Consider the following 21,998-nt stretch of genomic DNA (forward strand, 5'->3'; position numbering starts at 1 on the left):
GGGTACTTAAACCACAGCGCCGTTAATTAACGGCGCTGTGGAAAAAGTCCATAGCGCCCCCCAGAGGCCGATTTTCTCCGGGGTCTCGGCTGCCGAGGGTAGCCGAGACCCCAGAGAACATGATTCGGGGGGTTTTTAACCCACCCCGCATTTGCGATCGCCGGTAATTAACCGTTTACCGGCGAACGCAAAAAAAAAAAAAAAAAAAAAAAAAAAAAACGATCTCTTTTTAATTTCTCTGTCCTCCGATGTGATCGCACATCGGAGGACAGAGAAAAGGGGTCCCAGGTGGCCCCCCAATACTCACCTAGCTCCCCCGATGCTCCTCGTGTCTCCCGGTGGGCGCCGCCATCTTCAAAATGGCGGGCGCATGCGCAGTGCGCCCGCCGGCCGGCACCGGGAGAGTCTTTGGGGTCTCGGCTGCCGGGGGTAGCCGAGACCCCAAAGAGCACGATCGGGGTCGGTATTACCGACCCCTGTTTTGCGATCGCCGGTAATTAACTGTTTACCGGCGACCGCAAAAAAAAAAAAAAAAAATGTAAAGTGTAATTCTCTGTCCTCTGATGTGATCGCACATCAGAGGACAGAGAAATAGGGGGATTCGGGGACCCTAGCATACTCACCTAGGTCCCTGGATCCTCTTGCTGCTCCTCCTGGCCGCCGGCAGCAGAACATGGCGGTCGCATGCCCAGTGCGCCCGCCATCTGTCTCCATCTGCCGGCCGGCAGGAGAACAGCAGTTGGGGCTAAAATTAGGGGTAGGGTTAGGGGTAGGGTTAGGGGTAGGGGTAGGGTTAGGGGTAGGGGTAGGGTTAGGGGTAGGGTTAGGTTAGGGGTAGGGTTAGGGGTAGGTTAGGGGTAGGGTTAGGTTAGGGGTAGGGTTAGGTTAGGGGTAGGGCTAGGGTTGGGACTAAATTTAGGGTTAGGGTTGGGGCTAAACTTAGGGTTAGGCTTCTTTCACACTTACGTCGGTACGGGGCCGTCGCAATGCGTCGGCCCGACATACCGACGCACGTTGTGAAAATTGTGCACAACGTGGGCAGCAGCTGTAGTTTTTCAACACATCCGCTGCCCAATCTATGTCCTGGGGAGGAGGGGGCGGAGTTACGGCCACGCATGCGCGGTCAGAAATGGCGGATGCGACGTACAAAAAAACGTTTCATTGAACGTTTTTTTGTGCCGACGCTCCGCCAAAACACAACTGATCCAGTGCACGACGGACGCGACGTGTGGCCATCCGTCACGATCCATCGGCAATACAAGTCTATGGGCAAAAAACGCATCCTGCGGGCACATTTGCAGGATCCGTTTCTTGTCCAAAACGACGGATTGCGACGGAATGCCAAACGACGCAAGTGTGAAAGTAGCCCTAGGGCTAGGGTTAGGGTTGGGGCTAAAGTTAGGGCTAGGGTTGGGGCTAAAGTTAGGGTTAGAGCTGGGATTAGGGTTTGGATTAGGGTTCGTATTAGGGTTAGGATTGGCATTAGGGTTACGCTTGGGATTAGGGTTAGGTTTGGGATTAGGGTTAGGTTTGGGATTAGGGTTAAGGTTAGGGTTGTGATTAGGGGTGTATTGGGATTAGGGTTAGGTTTGAGGTTAGGGTTGAGATTAGGATTAGGGGTGTGTTGGATTTAGGGTTTTGATTAGGGTTATGGTTAGGGTTGACATTAGGGTTGTTTTGGGGTAAGGGTTGTGATTATGGTTAGGGTTAGTGATTAGGATTATGGATGAGGTTGGGATTAGGGTTAGGGGTGTGTTGGGGTTAGGGTTGGAGCTAGAATTGGGGGGTTTCCACTGTTTAGGTACATCATGGGGTCTCCAAACACGACAGCCAATTTTGCGCTCAAAAAGTCAAATGGTGCTCCCTCCCTTCTGAGCTCTGCCGTGCGCCCAAACAGTGGGTTACCCCCACATATGGGGCATCAGCGTACTCGGGATAAATTGGACAACAACTTCTGGGGTCCAATTTCTCTTGTTACCCTTGTGAAAATAAAAACTTGGGGGCTACAATATCTTTTTTGTGGAAAAAAAAATATTTTTTATTTTCACGACTCTGCATTCTAAACTTCTGTGAAGCACTTGGGCATTCTAAGTTCTCACCACACATCTAGATAAGTTCCTTGGGGGGTCTAGTTTCCAAAATGGGGTCACTTGTGGGGGGTTACTACAGTTTAGGTACATCAGGGGCTCTGCAATTGCAACATAATGCCCACAGACCATTCTATCAAAGTCTGCATTCCAAAAAGGCGCTCCTTCCCTTCCGAGCTCTGCCGTGCGCCCAAACAGTGGTTTACCGCCACATATGGCGCATCAGCGTACTCGGGATAAATTGGACAACAACTATTGCAGTCCAATTTCTCCTGTTACCCTTGTGAAAATAAAAACTTGGGGGCTACAATATCTTTTTTGTGGAAAAAAAAATATTTTTTATTTTCACGACTCTGCATTATAAACTTCTGTGAAGCACTTGGGCATTCAAGGTTCTCACCACACATCTAGATAAGTTCCATGGGGGGTCTAGTTTCCAAAATGGTGTCACTTGTGGGGGGTTTCCACTGTTTAGGCACATCAGGGGCTCTCCAAACGCGACATGGCGTCCAATCTCAATTCCAGCCAATTCTACATTGAAAAACTAAAACGGCACTCCTTCTCTTCCAAGCTCTGCGGTGCGCCCTAACAGTTGTTTACCCCCACATATTGGGTATCAGCGTACTCAGGAGAAATTGCACAACAACTTTTGTGGTCTAATTTCTCCTGTTACCCTTGTGAAAATAAGAATTTGTGGGCAAAAAGATCATTTTTGTGTAAACAAAAGCGATTTTTTTATTTTCACGGCTCTACGTTATAAACTTCTGTGAAGCACTTGGGGGTTCAAAGTGCTCACCACACATCTAGATAAGTTCCTTAAGGGGTCTAGTTTCCAAAATGGTGTCACTTGTGGGGAGTTTCCACTGTTTAGGTACATCAGGGGCTCTCTAAATGTGACATGGTGTCCGATCTCAATTCCAGCCAATTCTGCATTGAAAAAGTCAAACGGCGCTCCTTCACTTCTAAGTTCTGCGGTGCGCCCTAACAGTGGTTTACCCCCACATATGGGGTATTGGCGTATTCAGGAGAAATTGCATAACAAAATTTATGGTTACATTTCTGTTTTTACACTTGTGAAAATAAAAAAAATGGTTCTGAATTAAGATGTTTGCAAAAAAAAGTTAAATGTTCATTTTTTCCTTCCACATTGTTTCAGTTCCTGTGAAGCACGTAAAGGGTTAATAAACTTCTTGAATGTGGTTTTGAGAACCTTGAGGGGTGTAGTTTTTAGAATGGTGTCACACTTCATTATTTTCTATCATATAGACCCCTCAAAATGACTTCAAATGTGATGTGGTCCCTAAAAAAAAATGGTGTTGTAAAAATGAGAAATTGCTGGTCAACTTTTAACGCTTATAACTCCCTAACAAAAAAAAATTTTGTTTCCAAAATTGTGCTGATGTAAAGTAGACATGTGGGAAATGTTATTTATTAACTATTTTTTATGACATATCTCTCTGATTTAAGGGCATAAAAATACAAAGTTTGAAAATTGCAAAATTTTAAAAATTTTCGCCATATTTCCGTTTTTTTCATAAATAATCGCAAGTAATATCGAAGAAATGTTACCACTAACATGAAGTACAATATGTCACGAAAAAACATTCTCAGAATCAGCGGGATCTGTTGAAGCGTTCCAGAGTTATAACCTCATAAAGTGACAGTGGTCAGAATTGCAAAAATTGGCCTGGTCATTAAGTACCAAATTGGCTCTGTCACTAAGGGGTTAAAACACTTTGCTAAGTATACACCTTTCTAATTTGGCACTGGGCATATAAAGGCATAACTACACCCTGGGTGGAAGAGTAGAAAAAATGCATTTTATCTTGACATATTTACTCCTTCCAGTCCTATTACATATGATTACATCATGGAGTGGATTCAGGTGTATAGCACAAGGTCAGGAGAAACTCCCGCTCCAAACAAGGCAGCTGCTGGCTGTGTTACACAGCCTTCTGCCTCCTAAGAGCAATGAATGGCGCTGAGCTCCGCTCACTGCTGTTGACCACTTTAAATGCCATTGTCAATCAATGGGGTGCCGATTGAGTTGTATTGTAGCTAATAGTATAAGTGATTAGATGATCACAGGCTCAAGTCTTTAAGGAAACTTAAAAAATTGAAAAATAAGAAATGTAAAAAAAAAATAAACACAATATTATTAGTATTACGGTGTCCATAAGATATAAAATTCTAACCTCACCAAAAATTTTTTTTTTTTTTTCGGGACATATTGTACTTCATGTTAGTGGTAACATTTCTTCAATATAAATTGCGTTTATTTATGAAAAAAAAACGTTAATTTGGCAAACATTTTGCAATTTTCAAACTCTTAACTTTTGTATCCTTAAATCAGAGAGCGGTATCACACAAAATAGTTAACAAATAACATTTCCCACATGTCTACTTTACAGCAGCACAATATTGGAAACTATTTTTTTTTTTTGTTAGGATGTCATAAGGGTTTAAAGGTGACCAGCGATTTCTCATTTTTCCAACAAAATTTACCAAACTTTTTTTTTTTATTTTTTTTTATTTTAGAGGCCACCTCACATTTGCAGTGAGCTTGGGGGGGGGGGGGGGGGTCAATATAACAGAAGATATCCAAAAGTGACACCATTCTAAAAACTGCACCCCTCATGGTGCGCACTGTGAAAGAAAAAATTTGACATTTCACTTTTTTCACAAAAAATTTACTTTGGAACCAATTTTATTTTTTTTTTTACATTTTCACAAGGGTTATCAGGAGAAAATGGACCACAAAATTTGTTGTGCAATTTCTCTTGAGTACAACAATACCCCGTATGTGGGGGAATGCCACTGTTTGGGCGCATGGCAGGGCTCAGAAGGGAGGTAGCACTGTTTTACTTTTTGAACGCAAAATTGGCTGGAACCGGTGGCGCCATGTTGCGTTGAGACCCTCCTAATGTACCTAAACAGTGGAACACCTCCCCCCCCCCCCCCCCCCCCCCCAATTCTAACTCCAACTTTAACCCTAACAGTAGTCGCAACCCTAACTTTACTCCATCAATAACACTAATGGATGGAAAACTGGAAATTAATACTTTTTTTTTTTTTTTCTTTTTAATATTTTTTCCTAACTAAGGGGTGATAAAAGGGGGTTTGATTCACTATTTATTTTTTTTTTATTTTGCTCACGGTGATGGACACTCACAGTGATCAAAATGAATCAATAGGAAAATTTTCCTATTGGTGCCGGCCGGCAGATCTCGGTGGGCACACTTCACATACACCTGCCATTTTCTTCCCGGAAGAAGACGCCGGCAGCAGGGGAATGCACGGACACCAGAGGTACCAGAGGAATCGCGTCAGAGGAGAGAGAAATTAAGTGGCAAACAGGAATTTTTTAACTTTTATTTTTTTGCTGTCGCCATTATCCTGCAACACTGGGGTTGGTAAAAACCGACCCGAATCATGTTCTCTGGGGTCTCGGCTAACCCTGGAGAAACTCCGATGCTGGGGGGCGCTATACACTTCTCAGCACTATTAAAAAGCCGTGCTGAGGGAAAAAGTACCTTTAATTGCCGCCATTAAAAGGCATATTGGTGGTCTTTAACCCCTTCATGACCCAGCCCATCTTGACCTTAATAACCTGGCCATTTTTTTGCAATTTTGACCAGTGTCCCTTTATGAGGTAATAACTCAGGAACGCTTCAACAGATCTTAGCGATTCTGAGATTTTTTTTCTCTAGTCACCTTCCACGACGGCATATGGAGGTTGCCTCTTTGCCCTAATGGGGAACAGGAAATGCGGAGAAGTTAAAAGGCCCTCCCACTTGCCAGTGTCTTTCCTGTTCCCCCATGGGACAGAGAGTTTCCGTGTACTGTGGTGGCCGGCGACTACAGGATCTGACTGGGCTTTGCCTCACTAAAGCTGGGCAGCATAGGTCGTGTCTCACCTCCCCCATTGTGCTGCTCCCTTTGTGCCGCTTTGTGGTGTCCTAGGGACCGTTCCCTGGCCTTCCCGCACCCCCTAGAGGGTAAAGCAGGCCGGTGATCCCGACCGGAGTCCTCTCCGAGCTCTCGGGTCTTTTCTCCCTCTGCGTGCTCTGCCGGCATCCAGGAAGTGATCGCGCGCGTGACTTCCGGTCTCTTCTGCTGCTCAACGCAGCACTGCACTGACAAAATAGTCGGCAGAGCAACCTTCCCTAGTGGAAGAAATCCGCTCGCTAGTCAAGTAAGAGGTGCAGTCTTCCCTCCACCCCCACCACCACTTTCTCCATCAAAGAAAAGGAAAATTCAGGATGAGGATTCTGAGTATGAATCTGACCTATCCTATGCCTCATCCTCAGGTAGACGGGAAGAACCTTTGTCCCCTATGACCTCTGAAACCATGAAATATCTGTTTTCCTCAGAATGGATTGAGGATTTAGTATCTGCTGTACGCAGTACGCAGTACTATGGGGCTGGAGGAGGAGTCAGAACCACAGTCCATACAGGACCAGATGTTTTGTGGAATAACCAAGGGGAAACGTGTAGGATTCCCGGTACACTCTAATATAACTGACATGATTAACCAAGAGTGGGAACGCCTCAGCATTCCCTCTGAGATGAAACACAGATTCCCCTTAGAAGGAGATTTGGCCAAATGGGATGTCCCCAAGGTCGACTCACAAGTGGCAAGAGTGGCAAAAAGAACGGCTCTTCCATTCGACGACTCCTCGCAATTAAAAGATCCAATGGACAGGAAAATAGAAAGTCTATTGAAAAAATCTTGGGAGACTTCTACGGTAGCCCTTAAAGCCAATATTGCTTCAACTTGTGTAGCTAGAGCCCTTTTTCGCTGGTTAAGGGAACTAGAATCCCATATATCCCAGGGTACTTCTAGGGGCGAATTGCTGGATTCTCTGAACAAGGAAAAATAGTGAAAAACCAGCTCACCTATTAGGCATTTGTTGTGGGGAAGCCCGGATACCGTGCAGTCATCACGTGGAACGATAAGGCAAATAGGAAAAGAAATCCAGCTTCCAAAAATATCAAGATTTATTGAGGATAAAATCCAAAGTCCAATGACATGGTTCACAGGAGAATGAGTAGCAGCAGGCTACGCGTTTCGAACAATGAGTTCTTTTTCAAAGCACTTTGGATTTTATCCTCAATAAATCTTGATATTTTTGGAAGCTGGATTTCTTTTCCTATTTGCTGGATTCTCTACCCAGTCTTCTTAGAGCTACTGGGTTCTTGGTGGATGCCTCCATAGAGACCGTCAGAGTTGCCGCCAGATCCTTAGTACAAATAATTCTGCTAGAAGAGCTCTTTGGCTCAAGATGTGGTCTGGCGTTATCACATCCAAAGCCAAATTATATGCTATACCGTTTAAGGGTGACTACGTTTTTGGGCCTTCTCTAGATGACCTATTGGAAAAGGCAACGGATAAGAAAAAAGCTCTTCCAGAACAAAAAACCCCTAAGAAAAGGGTTTTTTTCCATCCCTTTCAACCCCAAACCTCTCAAAGAGGAAAAGGCAAGTCTGGAAGGTGGAGCTATCCGAAGGGCGGAGGGAAAAATATCCTCATCCCTCAACAACAGCAGTTCCAACAGGAAAAGCGGTGACTTTGACCCAGTGGGGGGGAGACTCTCAAATTTTTTCCTTCAACCAGCATGTGAAATACCAAAGATTCAAAATGGAATCGGTAAAAACTGCCATCCCTTTGATAAGTCCTTACTCCTTCATGGCAACTATCGATCTGAAGGATGCATACTTCCATATTCCAATTCACCCAAAAGATCGAAAGTATCTCAAGTTTGCGGTACAAAGGGAATGTCTGATAGAACATTATCAGTTCAATGTCCTTCCCTTTGGAATCTCCTCTGCTCCAAGAGTGTTTTCCAAGATAATGGCGGAAGTAGTCTCCTTTATCCGGAAGCAAGGCATCTGTATAGTGCCTTATCTAGACAACCTACTAATTGTAGGCTCCACCAAAGCGATCCTGGAGTCTCCTGTCTCAAAGACTCTCAGTATTCTGACGTCCCTAAGGTGGGTCCCAAATCTGAAAAAATCACAGCTGCAGCCCTCCAAATCCAGGAAATTCCTGGGAGTCCTCCTAAACTCTGCAAGGCAAGTGTCCTTTCTACCAGAGGACCATCGTCTAACCTTGATATCAAAGTTCAAGACTTTCAGGGACATGAGATCCCCTACTATCAGAGAGGGCATGTCACTTCTAGGATCCATGACAGCCTGCATTCAATTGGTGCCCTGGGCCCAGGCCCACTCCTGAATTCTTCAGCCACATATTCTGCAGAATTGGAATGGTCATCCCAGTTCATTGAACAAAAGACTATACATGCCGGGTCGAGTCAAAGCCTCCCTGTCATGGTGGGTAATCATGAAAAATCTTCAAAAAGGGGTCAATTGGACTCCCGTCCCATTGTCTACAATTACAACAGATGCCAGCAAGAGAGGCTGGGGCGCCATGATAAACGATACCCCCTTCCAAGGGCTCTGAGACCGGGCAACAAGCAGAAAGTCATCCAACTACAGAGAACTAAAAGCTGTAGAGGAAGCCTTTCTAATAGGGGGTCAACTCATCAAGGGACATCACGTTCGAGTATATTCGGACAATATGACTGCGGTTGCCCACATCCGACACCAGGGCAGTTCAAAGAACAACAACTTAAGGAACATATCCACCCGAATATGCTCCTGGGCAGAGAGATATCTATCTGACGGCAGTTCACCTGAAAGGCTCTTTTAACACCCAGGCCGACTATCTGAGTCGCCAAGATATACAGCCAGGAGAATGGAGCCTGAGCAACCGGAACTTCAAGATGCTCGTAAACAGGTGGGGTCTTCCGGAAATCGACCTCTTCGCATCTCGCCAAAACACGAAAGTCGAAGCCGCCTTCTCCCTAAATCCCAGGGACGGCTCCAGAGGGGTGGATGCTCTAGCCCAGAGGTGGAACTTTCGCCTCGCCTATGCGTTTCCACCAATCCCAATTTTGGCAAAGGTCTTACGGAAAATCCAAGAAGAACAAACACCAACTATATTGGTAGCCCCGTTGTGGCCAAAAAGGAGCTGGTACAACCTGATTGTGGACTTTCAGGTAGACAGCCCGGTCCAGTTTCCAGTAAGAGACGGCCTACTCTCACAGGGACCAATTCATCTCTTAGAATCTCACAAATGGAATCTGGCGGCATGGTTACTGAAGCCCAAGTGCTGAGAGCTAAAGGACTATCAGACTCAGTAGTTACTATACTTCAAAAATCAAGAAAACCAGTAACCAATGCCATATACAATAAAGTTTTGAAGAAATTTTCATCCTTTTGTCTTCCTGAATTACCAGATCCCTTCAATCAGAATTTGTCACAAATTCTAGATTTTCTACAAAAAGACTTAGAAATAGGCCTCCGGCCTAGCACATTAAAAGTACAGGTCTCCGCCCTCAGTTCTATTTTTGATCAGGATCTGGCAAATCATTGCTGGATTAAGAGGTTCATGATATCAGCCTCTAGGATGAATCCTGGAACACAAATGATGGTGCCCCTATGGGACCTTAACTTGGTGTTACAAGGGCTTACAGGTCCACCCTTTGAACAGTTATCCTCCTGTTCTCCAAAAAATCTTATTTACAAAACAATTTTTCTGGTGGCCATAACCTCAGCAAGAAGAGTAGAACTACAGGCTCTCTCAATAAGAGAGCCTTATTTGTTCATTAGAGATGACTCCATAGTGCTGCGTCTTGACCCTTCTTTTCTTCCAAAAGTTGTTTCAGAATTCCACCGCTTCCAGGAAATTGTTCTACCTTCCTTTTTGCCAAGATCCAGCAAATCCAAGAAAAGAAAATTTTCAGACTCTTGACGTCAGACGTGTTGTACTATATTATTTAGAGCAAACCAGCTCTTACAGAATTGATCAAAATCTATTTGTCCATCCCTCCAGACAAAATAAGGGGGGAAAAGTAGCAAAAAGTACTATTGCTAACTGGATTAAGCAAGCTATAGCGGAAGCATATCTTGCTCAAAACAAGACACCCTTCCCCTCCCCCCCTCATGTTAGCAGTAAATTTAGGTCGATTAATTTTTGCGTTTTTTGTGAAAAAATCAGAAATGTGGCAAACTTTGAAAATTTCAAAAAAATTTTTTTTCAAATTTTGAATTTGTATTCTATTAAACCAGAGTTATTATTTATTGTTATAGCGCCATTTATTCCATGGTGCTTTACATGTTGTGACACAATATAGTTAATCAATAACATTTCCCACATGTCTACCTTACAGCAGCACAATTTTGGAAACAACATTTTTTTTTTTGTTTGGAAGTTATAAGGGTTAAAATTTGACCAGCGATTTCTCATTTTTACAACAAAATTTACAAAACCATTTTTTTAGGGACCACCTCACATTTGAAGTCAGTTTGAGGGGTCTATATGGCTGAAAATACCCAAAAGTGACACCGTTCTAAAAACCGCACCCCTCAAGGTGCTCAAAACCACATTCAAGAAGTTTTATTAACCCTTCAGGTGTTTCACAGCAGCAGAAGCAACATGGAAGGAAAAAATGAACATTTAACTTTTTAGTCACAAAGATTATCTTTTAGCAACAATTTTTTTTTTATTTTCCCAAGGGTAAAAGGAGAAAGTGGACCCCGAAAGTTGTCCAATTTGTCCTGAGTACGCTGAAACCCCATATGTGGGGGGAACCACTGTTTGGGCGCACAGCAGGGCTCAGAAGGGAAGGAGTGCCATTTGACTTCTTGAATGGAAAATTAGCTCCAATCGTTAGCGGACACATGCCGCGTTTGGAGAGCCCCTTTGTGCTTAAACATTGGAGCTTCCCCACAAGTGACCCCATTTTGGAAACTAGACCTCCCATGGAACTAATCTAGATGTGTGGTGAGCACTTTTCTTTCTCGCTTCATTGGGGGACACTGGTAACCATGGGTGTATGCTGCTGTTGCTAGGAGGCTGACACTATGCAAATAAAGAAGAAATAACTCCTCCCCGGCAGTATACACCCTTCAACAGGCACCAGGCAACTCTGTTTTGCTTAGTGTCTGTAGGAGGCGGACCTGGATCTAACACCAGATCCACATTTATCTTTTCTTTCAGGGACTTTGTTGGTTATTAATCATTTTCCCTTTCTTTTTCAGATACACTTCTTAGGGTAACAGGGTGCAGTTTCTCACCCTGTTTTCCCACATTATGCGGCCGAGAGAGCAGTGTGGTTTCACCCACATCGCCCGTTCTCGGTGTCGCTGGGCAGGACTTCGTCCCATGTCACCCTTAGGGGTGTTCATGGTGACCTTCGGTGGCCAGTCCTTGCCCTTTTCCCCCCCCCCCCCCCCCCCTCGTCCCTCTCAGAGTGGGCTGAGAGGAAGACTATGGTCACCTGCGGTGACCCCATAATCCCCACCCCCACCCCTTTTTTTTAAGGGGTTGACGCCGTCTTCTGCGCCGGCCTTAAATGGCGCGGGAAGGAGGACTCCCAGGACCCTTTCTATCGTCCAAGGGCCCCTGATACGAACCTCCACTTCAGGTAGGAAGATCTTCAATCAACATCCGCGCGCAGCGCTTCTCCCATTCATTTCTCCCTACCTTTACCGGCCGCCAGTGCCTGCACTGGCAGTGATCACTTAATCGTTCCAGGACGGTGTTTTTTTTTTTTTTTTTTTTTTCCAAATTTCACACCCCTTTTCAGGCGCGTGCCGTCCCGGATTCCCAGGCGGGCTTTCTCCCGGCAGGCCATGCCCCCTCGTTAGATTTACCCAGTGCTGCATCTCCAGCTGGGCACTCCACTCTCTGGTTCTGGCACTGGGTGTTCCCAGGAAGGTCACGCCTATCTGTTCCTATCGGCGTGCTCGTTCCCGCATCTGTTACTTCAACCGCCCTTCTCGGACATCTTCTTCCTGGATCTCCGCGTGGCCACGAGGACCTATTCTAGCGGGGGACACAGTCTCCTGCGCTGCCGCTATCGCTGGGTGTCTGGTAGGCTTTGCGCTGCTCCCCCTGGTTTGTACTTCACTAAGCAGCATCGCTTCTGCGTCCTGCTTCGGTATTACTATTCTGTACCTATGTCCAACCCTGCATGGCCCCCCGGCTATATCACTACGGTCATTCACTACGCTTGCGCCCGCTGTAAGAAAAAGTGGGCTTCAGGCCAGCCATCTCCTTTTTGTCTGTCCTGCAGTCCTCCGATCATGTCCGTCCCTCAGGAAGCTCCCATTTCTCGAGATAAGTGCACTCCCCCGGAGTGGGTTGTTGCCATGTCGGTCAGTGTGTCTGACCTGACTAAAGTATCTCAGTCCCTGGTCCAGGTACTTGAACGTATTCCGCTTCGATCTAATGCCACCAGTGCCACGAACGCCTCACATGGCGATTCGCTCGCACCTAACCAAGACCCTCACAGGGGCAGGCTTTGGAAAAGATACAGGAAGAGGACTCTGTCTAGGTCCTCATCCAGTTCGCCGGATCACACTGTCAGCCGGAATACCCCTCTCTATCCGTTCCCCCTCCTCGCAGGCGGACATCGGGTCAGATGTAACTTCTCAGTCGGAATCTGTCTCTGACACAGATCAGACCTCCGGGACGCACGATATGGTTGATAGCCTTATTTCAGCTAATATTCACACACTTGAACTTAAGGAGGAAGAGACAATCTCTCAGGACATCTCCGTTTCATTTAAACAGATGAAACGTCCCTCTAGAGTTTTTCACAATCACAAGGAGTTTGACAACACTGCGTCAAGACACTGGGAGCATCCTGGTAAGCGTTTCCCGGGAAGGAAACTGCTGGACATTTTATACCAGTTTGATTCAGACCTTGTTAAGAAATGGTCTGAATCTCCTAAGGTAGACCCGCCTGTGTCTAGATTATCCTCGCAGACAGTGTTGTCCATTCCTGATGCTGCATCTCTTAAGGATCCCACGGACAGTCAAATCGAAGCTTTAGTCAAGTCTGCATTTGAAGCTTCTGGCTCCTCTGTCCTAGTTTCGCCTCTTCGTGGGTAGCGAAAGCGGCATCAGCCTGGGCCAAGATCCTGCGTAGAGGCATTGTAGCTTCGGCTCCTGCTGAGGAGCTGGCTGATTTAGGGGATCAGATTTCTCTCGCAGGGAAGTACCTAATGAATTCCTCTCTGGACAGTAACTTTATTGCCATTCGCCGAGTTCTTTGGCTGAAGGCGTGGAACGCAGACCCCGCTGCTAAAAAAAAAAATCCCTCACTGGTCTGCCCTTCCAGGGCTCCAGGCTCTTTGCCACACAGCTGGACCAAATGATCTCGGACGTCACTGGTGTTAAGAGCACTTCTTTACATCAGTCTAAGCCCAGGCGTCCCTTCAACAAGAAGGGACCCCAGTCCTTTCGTTCCTTCTCCTCAGGTGTTACCTCTCAACAAGACCGGTCGTCCTCTCAAGGGGAACATAGGAAACCTTCCTTCAGGCCTACCCCTCACTGGAGAGCTAAAAGCCGCACCTCTAAACCTTCCGGATCTCGGGGCTACAGATTTTCTTCCAAATGACGGGTCACCCCCACCTGGAAATTTTTCCACAGTGGGAGGCAGGCGTCTTCTGTTCACAGAGGCTTGGTTATCAGTGGTCGACGCCTGGGTCAGGGAGATCGTTACATCAGGCTACAAAATATAATTTTTTCGCCCCCAGGAAGACGTTTCTTCCTCTCGTCCACCCAAACAGCCCTCCCATGTCCCAGGGCTTCTCCAGGCTGTCGATTCACTCCTCGCCTCAGGGGTAATCGCCCCAGTCCCTTACTGCAAGCTTTTTCGGGTTTTTACTCAAATCTGTTCGTAGTTCCGAAAAAAGACAGCTCTCTTCGCCCGATTTTGGATCTCAAACAGTTGAACGCCACCTCCGGATTCGGCACTTCAAGATGGAGTCTCTGCGCTCGGTGATCGCTTCCATGGAACCGGGAGAATTCCTGTGCTCTGTGGACATTCGGGATGCGTACCCACACATTCCGATTTGTGTACAGCATCAAAGATCTTTTCGTTTCACGATCCAAGAGCAACATTATCAATTCACGGCTCTCCCATTCGGCCTGGCGTCCGCTCCCCAGGGTCTTCACGAAGGTATTGGCGGCGGTCATGACCATCCTTCGATCGAAGGGGATCCTCGTAATCCCCTACCTCAACGACCTCCTGGTCAAGGGTCCATCTCGCCGGGACTGCGGCCTGAGTCTCCAGATCACTCTCGACACGCTAATCCGCCTCGGTTGGATAATCAACAAACAGAAGTCCACCTTGATTCCAACCCAACGTCTAGAGTTCCTGGGCATGGAATTCGACACCATTCAGGCCCAGGTCTTCATCCCAAAGGAGAAGTTCCTTTCTCTTCAGCGGGGAATCAAAGCCCTAAAGCGCCCTGCCCCTCTACCTCTATGGCTTGACATGAGGGTTCTGGGAAAGATGGTCACTTCCGTGGAAGCGGTCCCCTATGCTCAGTTCCACTCTCACCCTCTCCAGCTGGCCCTTTCTGCTTGGGACAGGAGTCCCCTTTCCTTAGACAGCCCAGTTCGCCTCCCTCTCAGTGTGAGGCAGTCTCTCACTCGGTGAACGCTATCCACCTCCATCCTGCGCGAGAGGTCGTTTCTTCCTCTTCGCTGGCAGGTAATCACCACCAGCGCCAGTCTCCAAGGGTGGGGTGTGGTCTTTCTCCACATCACAGCCCACGGCCGCTGGACTACTCAAGAGGCACGTCTCCCGATCAATGCCTTGGAGATCAGAGTTATCTTCCTAGCCCTCCTCCGCTGGCAGTCCCTCCTCTCTGGATAACCGATCCACATTCAGTCGGACAATGCCACAGCCGTGACTTACATAAACCATCAGGGAGGGACTCGCAACAAGCAAGTCATGAGGGAGGTGGCTAAAATTCGTCAGTGGACGGAGAACCACATTCCCTCCATATTAGCCGTCCACATCCCAGGGGTGGACAATTGGGAAGCTGACTCCCTCAGCCGTTGGGGGCTCATGTCAGGCGAGTGGGCTCTTTCCCTCAGTTTTCAAACAAATTTGCCAATGGTGGGGTGTTCCTTCCAGACCATCCGGATCGTTTGTCGCAAGGACCCCTCTTCCATCTGAATTCTTGGTCTCTGAATTTAATGGTATGGCCGATGAAGCCGCGGTCCTGAAGGACGCAGGTTTTTCCCACAGCGTCATTCAAACCATGATAGAAGCTAGGAAACCGGCATCTCCACAAATCTACCATAGATGTTGGAAGGCCTGTTTCCGATGGAGCGATGACAACACTTTGTTCCCTATGGTCTTTTCCCTTCCTTCAGTTCTTGGTTTCCTTTAAGTGGGTCTCGATTCGGGCCTTTCCCTGAGCACCTTGAAGGGTCAGGTTTCCACTCTGTCTACCCTTTTTCAGAGACCTGACCTCCCTTCCACAGGTGAGAACCTTTCTCCAAGGGGTCGCTCATATAGCTCTCACTTACCGTCCTTCGGTTGAGCCTTGGGACCTCAACCTCGTGTCCAGCGCTCTCCAGAGTGCGCCTTTTAAACCAATTCAGGACACTTCACTCTCCCTTCTTTCCTGGAAACTGGCATTCTTGGTCGCCATCACCTCGTTTAGGAGAGTTGGTGGCGTTGTCCTGTCGTTCTCCCTTCCTGATTTTGCATCAGGACAAAGTGGTCCTTCGACCTGTTCCTTCTTTTCTACCGAAGGTAGTTTCGGCTTTTCACATCAATAAGGACATCATCCTTCCTTCTTTGTGTCCTTCCCCAGTTCATCCCTTGGAGAATTCTCTCCACAAACTGGATTTGGTCAGGGCTATCCGAGTATCTTTATTGAACTGCCTCTTTTTGCCAGTCCGATCCTCTGTTTGTCATCTCGGAAGGGCATCGAAAGGGGCTCCCTGCCTCTAAGTGCACAATTGCTCTTTGGATTTTTCGGTGGTTCTGGAGGCATACCGTGTCCACAACAAACAGCCTCCTCTGGGGGTGAGGGCTCACTCTACCCGGGCTGTGGGAGCTTCCTGGGCAGTTCGTCACCAAGCTTCGGCCTCGCAGGTTTGCAAGGCCGCAACGTGGTCGTCCATCCACACCTTGTAAAGTTCTACAAGGTGCACCATCGGGCTTCTGTGGACGCAGGCCTAGATAGAAAGATACAGTACTGCAGGCGGTGGTTTCCCACCGGCTGACCTAGGTCTTTTTTCTGCATATTGTCCCGCCCTTGGGACTGCTTTTGGACGTCCCATGGTTACCTGGGTCCCCCAATGAAGCGAGAAAGAAAGAGGGATTTTTGGTTATTAAGGTAAAATCTATCTTGGAGCCTCCATTGGGGGACACGGAACCCTCCCTTTAGGTTGTACCGTTTTGGCCAACGTGCCATTGTTTTGGGTTGGTACATAGGTTGAGTTGGTTTATACTTGTTCCTACTACTGCTTTTGCACCAACTGAGTTGCCTGATGCCTGTCGGAGAGTGTATACTGCCGGGGAGGAGCTATTTCGTCTTTATTTGCATAGTGTCAGCCTCCTAGCGACCGCAGCATACACCCATGGTTATCGGTGTCCCCCAATGAAGGCTCCAAGAAAGATTTTACGGTAAGAACCACAAATATCTTTTTTCCCCAAGTGTTTCACAGAAGTTTATAACTCAGAGCCGTGAAAATAAAACTTTTTTTTCCTCCAAAAATTATTTTTTTTTGTCTGCAATTTTTTATTTTCTCAAGGGTAACAGGAGAAATTGGACGCCAAAAGTTGTTGTCCAGTTTGTCCTGAGTACGCTGTTACCCCATATGTGGTGGTAAACCACTATTTGGGCACACGTCAGGGCTCGGAAGGGAAGTAGTGGTTTTGGAATGCAGAGTTTGATGGCGTGGTCTGCGGGTGTCATGTTAAGTTTGCAGAGCCCCTGATGTGCCTAAACAGTAGAAACCCCCCACAAGTGACCCCATTTTGGAAACTAGACCCCACAATGAACTTATCTAGATGTGTGGTGAGCACTTTGAACTCCCAAGTGCTTCACAGAATTTTATAACAGAGCTGTGAAAATTAAAAAAATAATTTTTTCTCCTTCGCCTCATTGGGGGACACAGACCGTGGGTGTATGCTGCTGCCACTAGGAGGCTGACACAAAGTCCCACCCGGTGGCTTGAACTCCGTGGATGTACCGAGGCACCCTCTCTTTAGTGTTCGAGCAGCCCCCACTGTACCACCACTGTTAGGCTATGTGCACACGTCAGGATTTTCTACAGAAATTTCCTGAACAAAATCGGAGATTTTCTGCAGAAAATCCGCACACGTTTTTCTCGTGTGTTTTTTGCGTTTTTTCCGGAGCTTCCCAATGCATTAAATAACAGGAAATACGCAAAAATTAATGAACATGCTGCGTATTTTTCCACGATGCGTTTTTATCGCGGAAAAAAACGCAACATGTGCACATAAAGGATCCTATGAATAGGAAGATTGAAAGTCTCCTGAAGAAGTCATGGGAAACTTCTACATCTATCTTTAAGGCTAACATTGCCTCTACTTGTGTAGCTAGGGCCCTCTCCCGTTGGCTAGAGAAATTGGAAACCCATATATCTCAGGGTATCTCAAGAGGTGAAATGTTAGACTCGCTCCCTATTCTGCATAAGGCTACTGGTTTCCTGGCGGATACTTCTCTGGAATCTGTTAAGAGTTGCCGCCAGGTCCCTAGTGCTTTCCAACTCTGCCAGAAGAGCTCTCTGGCTTAAAATGTGGAGTGGCGACATTACTTCTAAAGCCAAACTGTGTGCCATAACCTTTAAAGGGGAAGATGTCTTCGGTCCAGCACTAGATGACATTCTTGACAAAGCGACTGACAAGAAAAATGCACTCCCGGAGCAAAAAACACATAGAAAATGTTTTTTTTTTCATGCGAGAGGTAAAGGCAAAACCGGCAGATGGAGTTATGCAAAGGGTAGAGGGAAAAAATATTTTTGTCCCACAACACTCTCAAAATATGCTGGTCAGTGGGAGAACATCACCAGTTCCCACTTGGTCCTCAATGTTATCAAGGAGGGCCTATTAATAGTTCATTTAACCCCCCCCCCCCCTCAGGGTCTAAAAATCACTACCCTTCCAACACCAGGAGATCACAACTTATTGACATTAGGTCTCGGGGATCTTGTAAAATCAAACGTGATCTCCCCAGTTCCACAATCGGAATGGGGGATAGGACATTATTCCCGATTTATTTCTGGTACCCAAACCATCAGGGGATGTCCGTATTATAATAAACTTGAAGGGTCTAAATCAACATGTGAAATACTGCAAGTTTAAGATGGAGTCTGTAAAATCAGGCTTTCCTCTGATAGGGCATCACTCCTTTATGGCAACCATCGATCTAAAGGATGAGTATTTTCACATTCCTATCCACCCGAGACACAGAAAAAAATCTCAGATTTGCGATATAGGGGTGTCGTCAAGTGGAGCACTATCAGTTTGGATTCCTTCCCTTCGGCATTTCATCAGCACCGAGAGTGTTCTCCAAGATAATGGCAGATCCGGAAACAAGGTGTCTGTATAGTGCCCTATCTGGACGACCTCCTGATAGTAGCTCCCACCGAGATGATCCTCTTATCCCATGTGTCAACCACTTTAGAGATATTGAGGTCTCTGGGTTGGATTCCAAATATAAAAAAATCCCAGCTTCAACCCTCCAAAACCAGGAAATTTTGGGGAGTACTTCTGGATTCTGCAAAACAGATGTCCTTTCTTCTAGACGATCACAGACAACCATTGGTAGTAAATGTCAAAAAAATTCAATGAGATCTCCTTCTCTCCGAGAGGCAATGTCGCTCTTAGGCTCCATGACAGCCTGTATTCAGTCGGTGGCTTGGGCTCAAGCCCACTCAAGAATCCTTCAAGCCCACATTCTAGACAATTGGGACGGTCGTCCTGGTACTTTAACCAAAAGGATTCACACACCAGGCCGAGTGAAAGCATCCTTAACATGGTGGATGAATTCCAAAAACCTCCTCAGGGGTGTGAGTTGGATTCAGTTTCCACTAACCACGATCAAGTCGGATGCTAGCATGAGGGGCTGGGGAGCCATGATAAACCATGTTCCTTTTCAAGGTTTTTGGGACCAATCAGAGGGAAATTGTCAAATTTCAGGGAGCTCAAAGCTGTGGAAGAAGCCTTGTTGGCTTGTTGGACAATATGACCACGGTGGCTCATATCAAGCATCAAGGCAGTACAAAATTCATCAGCCTCATATCAAGCATCAAGGCAGTACAAAATTCATCAGCCTAAAGAAAATCTCCGCTCGAATATTTTGTTGGGCTGAGAGAAACCTACTATCCCTGACGGCAATTCATTTGAAGGGTTTTGCCAACATCCAGGCAGATTATCTAAGTCGCCAGGACATTCACCCCAGCGAATGGAGCCTGGACTATCAAACCTTCAACATGCTAGTTCACAAGTGGGGTCTCCCAGAAGTCGACCTCTTTGCCTCTCACCAAAACGCAAAAGTCAAAACTTTCTTCTCCTTGAACCCAAGAGGCAATCCCAGAGGAGTGGATGCCTTAGTCCAGAATTGGCATTTCCATCTAGCTTACGCGTTTCCACCAATCCCAATTCTTGCAAAGGTTCTACGGAAGATACAGATAGAACGGACCCTGACTATTTTGATTGCCCCATTATGGCCCAAAAGAAGTTTGTTCAACTTGATCATCCAGCTACAGGTGGACGGGCCAGTAATGTTACCAGTAAAAGACAATCTCCTCTCTCAGGGACCTATTCTCCACTCGGACCCTCAGAGATGGAACTTAGCGGCGTAGTTACTGAAGCCCAAGTGCTGAAAGCAAAAGGGGTTATCAAACCCCATCATGGCTACCCTGCAAAAATCCAGGTCACCAGTAACAAACGCCATCTACAATAAGGTCTGGAAAAAGTTTTCATCCTTTTGTCTACCCAACCTTCCAGACCCTCTCAAGCTGAACAAATCTAGGATATTAGATTTCTTACAAAAAGGCTTAGAAATCGGTCTTAGACCTAGTACTTTAAAGGTCCATGTGTCTGCGCTCAACTCTTTGACAAAGATCTGGCAGGTCATCGCTGGATCAAGAGATTTATGACCTCAGCAGTTAGAATGAACCCTAAAAACAGGTTATTGTTCCTCCATGGGATCTCAATGATCTCAATGTGGTACTCCAAGGACTCACAGGTCCACCTTTTTAACCTTTGTCTTCCTGTTCTCCGCAAAATCTTGCATATAAAGCTATTTTTTTGGTTGCCATAACATTGGCTAGGAGAGTGGGTGAATTACAGGCCTTATCAATGAGAGCCTTATCTATTGGTTAGGGAAGATTCAATAGTGCTTCGTCTTGACCCATCTTTTCTTCTGAAAGTAGTCTCTGAATTCCACCATTCCCAAGAGCTTATTCTACCATCTTTTTGTCACAAACCTGCAAATTCGGAAGAAAGAAAATTCAACACTCTGGATGTGTGGCGTATTATCTTACACTACCTAGACCAAGCCCGCGCTCACAGAATTGATCATAACCTTTTTATCCATCTCTCAGGACAAAATAAGGGGAAGAAGGTAGCTAAGGGTACCATTGCTACCTGGATCAAATAAGCTAGAACACAGGCTTCTCTTGCTCAGAATAAACTACCTCCAGTAGAGATCAAGGCTCACTCAACCAGATCTACATCAGTTTCCTGGGCAGAAAGAGCAGGTGCATCTCCATAGCAGATCTGCAGGGCAGCAACATGGTCCTCACTCTATACTTTTTCCAAACACTATAGATTGGATGTATTGTCCAATAGGGACTTAATCTTCAGCCGTAAAGTTCTCCAGGCCGTTGTCCCTCTCTAGTGCCAAATTAGTTGGTATTCCTCCATATGCCGTCGTGGGAGCTGACTAGAGAAAATAGAATTAGACTTACCGGTAATTCGGTTTCTAGGAACCTTCCACAGCTGTGCTAATTTCCCACCCTATATATATATATATATATATATATATATATATATATATATATATATATATATATATATATATATATATATATATATATATATATATATATATATATATATATATATATATATATATATATATATATATATATATTCCTGGATTAAATCTGGGATTCAGAAGGTAAACCGGTGCTATGGTCTCAGTTGTAAGTCACTGGCAAGTGGGAGGTCCTTTTAACCTCTCTGTGTTTCCTGTTCCCCATTAGGGCAAAGAGACAACCTCCATATGATGTCGTGGAAGGTTCCTAGAAACTGAATTACCGGTAAGTCTAATTCTATTTTTGGCATCCGAACACCCCCCTCTGCATCACCACTATTTAGCAGATGATGAAAGAAGGCGGACGATACCTCTCCACTTCTCTGTTTAAGAGGATGGTGGATCAAAGGTTCATCATTTTAAATCTGCACCGTCAAGAGATGGCTTTTTCCCGACCTGCTGGATGCAGCCGCGCACTCTGCCACGTGGCAGATTAACCGGGTAGAATCCCCTGTGGTATACCTACAAGTATCCCTGCCCGATGGGTCATCAATTAAAAATACCACGGACTGTCAAATAGCAAATCTGGTTCGTTCCGTCTTGCGGCCTCAGGTTCAGCGCTCTACCTTTCCTTAGCCGCCGCATGGGTTGATAGAGCAATGGTCTCATGGTCAGAGACCTTAACTACTTTGATTCACAACAGTAACCTTTTCCCGTAGACAGTACGGCTGGCTAATCAAATCTCTTAAGAGGTAGACTATGTGGTTTACGCCTCTTGGATGCAGCTAGTTGCACGGCACTGTAAGCAGCAAATGCCATTAGACTCAGAAGGGCATTATAGCTCAGAGAATGGAAGCGTACTCTGCGTTCCAAAAGCCTCTGACATCACTCTCTTACCAGAGTGGTTGGTTATTCGGTGAGAAGTTGGGAGCGTTTCCCACGCAGGAGCAAAGGATCGCATGTTTTCTACAGACCCATCCAGCAGTGGAAGCGTTGTCCAGGACAGTCTAGATCTAAGGG

General features: G+C 46.1%; 1 protein-coding gene across 2 annotated transcripts in view; it reads left to right on the forward strand.

The window, feature by feature from the left end:
* Positions 1-21,998, forward strand: part of RCC1 (regulator of chromosome condensation 1) — a 72,716-nt gene that overhangs the window by 36,425 nt on the left and 14,293 nt on the right. The window lies entirely within an intron of this gene.

Source organism: Ranitomeya imitator, chromosome 3 (genome assembly GCF_032444005.1).
Source record: "Ranitomeya imitator isolate aRanImi1 chromosome 3, aRanImi1.pri, whole genome shotgun sequence".
In the NCBI taxonomy this organism is placed as follows: domain Eukaryota; kingdom Metazoa; phylum Chordata; class Amphibia; order Anura; family Dendrobatidae; genus Ranitomeya; species Ranitomeya imitator.